This window comes from Podarcis vaucheri, assembly GCF_965113315.1.
Source record: "Podarcis vaucheri genome assembly, chromosome: 1".
Classification (NCBI taxonomy): domain Eukaryota; kingdom Metazoa; phylum Chordata; class Lepidosauria; order Squamata; family Lacertidae; genus Podarcis; species Podarcis vaucheri.
This window is the reverse complement of record NC_138759.1, coordinates 124,632,909-124,638,389: the sequence shown is the minus strand read 5'-3', so window position 1 is coordinate 124,638,389 and position 5,481 is coordinate 124,632,909. Positions and strand designations below refer to the sequence as shown.

Sequence of the window (5,481 nt, the reverse complement as noted above, 5' to 3'; positions counted from 1 at the left end):
GAGGAAAGGACCCACAAAGGGGAGGAGATTCCTTGGAAGAAGAGAAGAAGAAGAGTTTGGATTTGATATCCCGCCTTTCACTCCCTTTAAGGAGTCTCAAAGCGGCTAACATTCTCCTTTCCCTTCCTCCCCCACAACAAACACTCTGTGAGGTGAGTGGGGCTGAGAGACTTCAAAGAAGTGTGACTGGCCCAAGGTCACCCAGCAGCTGCATGTGGAGGAGCGGAGACGAGAACCCGGTTCCCTAGATTACGAGACTACCGCTCTTAACCACTACACCACACTGGCTCTCAATCTTGGAATTTTGTTTTTATGATTGATGTGTGATATATCTGTAAATGTTTTATTTGAAAAGCCAAATAAATTTTATGTATAAAAAAAGAGAAGAATGTCATTGGGAATTCCTCCATAAAGTGGAAGCAGGTTATATAATCCATCCCTTGAAGAAGAGGAATCAAAACCTCCTCAAACTCCCCAGTGTTGATATCGAAGCTGGACTGACCAGTTCTGGGACCACAAGGGTCTTGGCACTGCTGATTATGCACAGGAAGACATAGTGCATGACACTCCCAGCCACTTCACAATACCTGTATGAGTAGTGATGACTTCGAAGCCAAGCCCTCAGTGGGCACATGGGGAGTGAAAGTCTAGAGATGTCTATCACAATGGGTTAAAGCACTGAGTCCCGGGAAGAAAAACTTCAGGCCTTGTCACCCTGACCAGGTCATCATGTCAAGGGCTTCCAGAGGAGACAAACTTCTGAGCGACCTCGGTTACAAGTTGGGCCAAACCTTGGGGGAAGGCAGCTATTCCAAGGTGAGAGTAGCCACTTCGGCCAAATACAAGGGGCCACTAGCCATCAAAATGGTGGACCGGCGTCGAGCGCCCCGGGATTTTGTGGAGAAGTTTCTGCCGAGGGAACTCTCCATCTTGAGAGGGATCCGTCATCCGCACATCGTCAGGGTCTATGAGTTCATCGAAGTCTGCAACGGGACGCTGTACATTGTGATGGAGGCCGCGTCTACAGACCTGCTGCAGATGGTTCAGAAGACAGGAAAACTGCCCTGCGCCCCTGAGGCGCGGGACATCTTTGCCCAGGTGGTGGGTGCCGTGCGCTACCTCCACGACCGGCATTTGGTGCACCGGGATCTCAAGTGTGAGAACGTGCTGCTGACTTCGGACGGCCGCCGAGCAAAGCTGACCGACTTTGGCTTTGGCAGAGAATCGCGCGGGTACCCGGAGCTGAGTACCACCTACTGTGGCTCTGCGGCCTACGCCTCTCCCGAAGTCCTCATGGGTGTCCCCTACGATCCCAAAAAGTACGACGTGTGGAGTTTGGGCGTCATGCTCTACGTGATGATAACCGGCTGCATGCCCTTCGATGACACCCACATCCATAACATGCCATGCCGCCAGAAGAAAGGCGTCGTTTTCCCCGAAGACCTGCCCGCTTTGGCGGAGCCCTGCCAAGCCCTTGTAAAGCAGCTGCTCCAGTTCAGCCCAGAATCCCGGCCCTGTGTGGGGCAAGTATCTAAGAACAGCTGGCTGAAGGGGGAAGTCTAAGTGCGGTGGCTTTCGCCAGGACACCTACCAGACGCAGCTGCGTCAAGGGAGGGGGGGGTCATGTTAACCGGACAATGGAAACGTTTAAGTTGTCAGAAAGGTTTCTGGGATTGTTGAGCATGAGAAGAAGAAAGTGGGCAAACTGATTTAATGGGGGGAAAGGAAAAAGAGAAAAGCAATTCAGATGTAAGTTCCTCTGAAATTAACGGGACTTACTTCCAAACAAATGTATTTAGGTTTGGGGTGCCAATGAGATCTTTAAAACCCACTTTTGTGTGTCGGCTTCTCATTCTGCTCAGGGTGATGTTAAGTTGTGGGCGTACATATCAGACGACACAGCGATTCTTCAAACAGCTCTTGATATTCCGAGGCCAGAGCAGAACTGAACTGAAGAGCTCAGTCAGCCTGCTTATATAGAGCTCCAGAACAACGTAACTGTAGCAACTTTCTAAAACTATCCAATCACTGAACGTCACTTTTGATCCTTCATTTGCATAACTATCTACAGTATCCCCCTGCTGGCCCAGGGTGAGAACTTCAGTACATAACAAGCGATACTTCTCGTTTGTTTGGAGGGGATTCCTACAGATCGCTCAAGTTTGGGGGAATTGGTTTGAAGGAGCGGTGTCTCGCACAGTGTGGCATCCTGTACTGAGGAAGTACGTCAGAATCCCCTGCAGCATTTCAGAGGATTCTGATGTGCTGTCTCAGCATAGATGGGGTACTGGCCGTACTGGAAGGAGCTGGACCAGAAACAGGACTCTCACACTGCCTTTGGTATGGGGCACCTTTGCTTGTGCAGTCCTTGGTCAGACTTTTCCTATGGAATCAAAATGCTTATAAAAGTAGGCTCTTCTGATTGGATCATATTTAAAGGACAACCGTGGATTCCCAATAAAAATTGTTAGCAGGCCCTAAGATTTTAGGATCCAAACTTTCCCAAATCAAAGGGGTTATTTGCAGGGTGAAGGACAACGTGCTTTAAATTTATGGTGCATGAACCTTCTGTAAACACTGTCACAGTCCATCCTGAGAGTTGATCAGGATTATGCAGACCATGTAATCCAGGGGTCAGCAAATCTTTTCAGCAGGAGGCCGGTCCACTATCCCTCAGACCTTGTGGGGGCCAGACTATATTTTGGAAAACAAAAACGAATTCCTATGCCCCACAAATAACCCAGAGATGCATTTTAAATAAAAGGACACATTCTACTCATGTAAAAACACACTGATTCCCGGACCATCCATGGGTCGGATTTAGAAGGCGATTGGGCCAAATCTGGCCCCCAGGCCTTAGTTTGCCTACCCATGATGTAATCGGTAACAGAACACCAGATTGGAAAAAGGCTCAACTCAATTGTATCAAATATAATGCATTGGCCCGCAATACTATATCACGGTGGAAATGTCCAGAAGGCTATGGGCGTGGCCAGGTTTTTTTTTGGGGGGGGGTTGCAGGACTTTTGTTTGGGGGGACAGAACTGACATGATTGGTCAGTTAGTTAAGTACAGTCGTACCTTGGATCCCGAACGCCTTGCAAGTTGAACGTTTTGGCTCCCGCACGCCGTCAACCCAGAAGTAAGTGTTCTGGTTTGCGAACGTTCTTTGGAACCCAAATGTCTGACAAGGCTTCCATAGCTTCCGATTGGCTGCAGGAGATTCCTGCAGCCAATCGGAAGCCACGTTTTGGTTTCTGAACTTTTTGGAAGTCGAACGGACTTCCAAAATGGATTCCATTCGGTTTCCAATGTACGACTGTATTTCTGTTGTTTCACTTGATCTGGGGGGGGGGGCAGCTGCCTTCCCCTGCCCCTGCCCCTCCCCTTGGCTACGCCCATGCACAAAGCAGTCATCCAATCAATACAATGCCTAGCTCAGTTGGTTAGAGCGTGGTGCTGATAACGCCAAGGTCGCAGGTTTGATCCCCATAAGGGACAGCTGCATATTCTCCACTATAATAGGGGATATGATTATCAGTCAGTGATGGCTCACCTAACTTGCCACCTTCAGCAATGGGGAGGGCCAGTTTCCTGATCATCAGGTGAAAGCAAGTCTTTGACCTTTTCTGGTCAGTCCACAGCAAGGCTTCACCAACGGGACAGGCAGATCGTCTTGCAGTCTGCCATTCAGGGAGTTCTCCAAAGCCTTTGTCTTTGTGCACCTGTCTGCAGCTAATCGGGTCAGACTGTTCTCACTCGCTCTCTGCTTTCTCTCCCCACTGCTTTTGCCCCCTTTCCTCCCCATGCAAGAATCGTCATGCTGTCTGCATTTGCAGAAATTGACTCGTTGACTCAGCCGTCACATCCAAAAGCAAAAAAACTAAAATAAAGATCCATGGTCCTGAGGGAGAATCACACACATAATGGCTTACGCCTGCTGTTCACAATGGAAGAGAAGCTCTCGTGGGTGCCTTTGGAACCACAGTGGGGGCGAAGCATTAAATTCCCCTCCCTACAGGGGAGAGAAATGATGCAAGGGCAAACTATGTGGCAAACTTCTAATCTAGTTTGGCCTTTGGGGCTTCCCATGATATTGCCTCAGTAATTGCTCCATGAGATAAGAATATTGGGGTCATATGGGAGAGATGATGCAGGCACAGTCCAGGTGAAAGTCAAGCGGCCGTGTCTGTCAACCTGACCTTAGGTGCTTTTCCAAACTGGCCAGCTCTCCCTCCATTGATGTTCATAACACACAGACAACAGAGCCTCCAAGTGCCCCTGTTTTTCATTGACAAAAGCCATTCCTGTTTCTGATTTGATCGCAGAATGTCCCGCTTTTCCTTAGAACATCCCTATTTTCTTCGGAGAAAGGTTGGAGGGTATGGAGCTGTGCAACCCTTGAGCCAAGGAGATAAGTGACTATACAATCTTTAGAAGACATGTGAAGGCAGCCCGGTAAGAAGCCGAAAGCACCAGCCTGAAGATGACGAGTGAGACCTCGTCGAAACGTCGCACAGACACCCCGACTCTTACACGGGAAGACACCCGAAGACACCAAAACCTGCATTCCTGTACCCGTGAAAATCTACGAAAGCATATATATATATATATATATATATATATATATATATATATATATATATGCAGGTTTTGGTGTCTTCGGGTGTCTTCCCGTGTAAGAGTCGGGGTGTCTGTGCGACGTTTCGACGAGGTCTCACTCGTCATCTTCAGGCTGGTGCTTTCGGCTTCTTGTTACTGGAACAGAGCAGAATCTGGTGTTTGAGTTCCTATAAATACTGTTGAGGGGTGTGGTGTATAGCCTCCAACGTTCTGGGCAGAGAGGAAGTTCCTAGATTAGTGTGCCTTTTCTTCTTTTGTTCCTTAATTACTTGAGGGATATCTTGAGTGATTTCATGAGTGATATTCTGAATACCACTGGGTGGGTCATTAAGTGTAGATTAGTTGCTAAAGCTTTCGTGTCTTGACCTCTTGAGCTTGTGAAGAGTTTTTCTGAGAAGATGGCTGTGCTGCATTTAGTTGTGCTCTGGCTTGGCTTCGTGTATAGGGGCGAGCTGTGGTTTTGTGCCTAGTGCCAGCCAGATCTATGTAGGGATTGCAGGGGGGTGCAGCATCCGGGGGTGCCACTATAGTTTGGCTACTGGATGGAGTCTGTAATATGTCTGTGGAGAGGGTCTGGGTTTGGGTCTGGTGTGGTTGATTGGTGACGGCGTTCTGTGTGCCTCTGGTTCTGGTGTCGGTTTTTGTGGGGAGGGCTAATTTCCAGATGTCTGGCAGGCGGGACGTGTCGTCACGCTTGTTCATGTTGTGAGGGTGTTTCTCTATCTCGATGGCTTCCATGATTATTCATGATTATTAACATGAACAAGCGTGACGACACGTCCCGCCTGCCAGACATCTGGAAATTAGCCCTCCCCACAAAAACCGACACCAGAACCAGAGGCACACAGAACGCCGTCA

At 48.8% G+C, this 5,481-nt stretch overlaps 1 pseudogene across 1 annotated transcript; it reads left to right on the top strand.

Moving 5' to 3' along the window:
* Window positions 1-604: 604 nt before the first annotated feature.
* Window positions 605-1,831, top strand: LOC309524743 (testis-specific serine/threonine-protein kinase 6 pseudogene; annotated as a pseudogene). The gene has a single exon. The product of its transcript is annotated as a testis-specific serine/threonine-protein kinase 6 pseudogene (transcript).
* The last annotated feature ends 3,650 nt before the right edge of the window (window positions 1,832-5,481 follow it).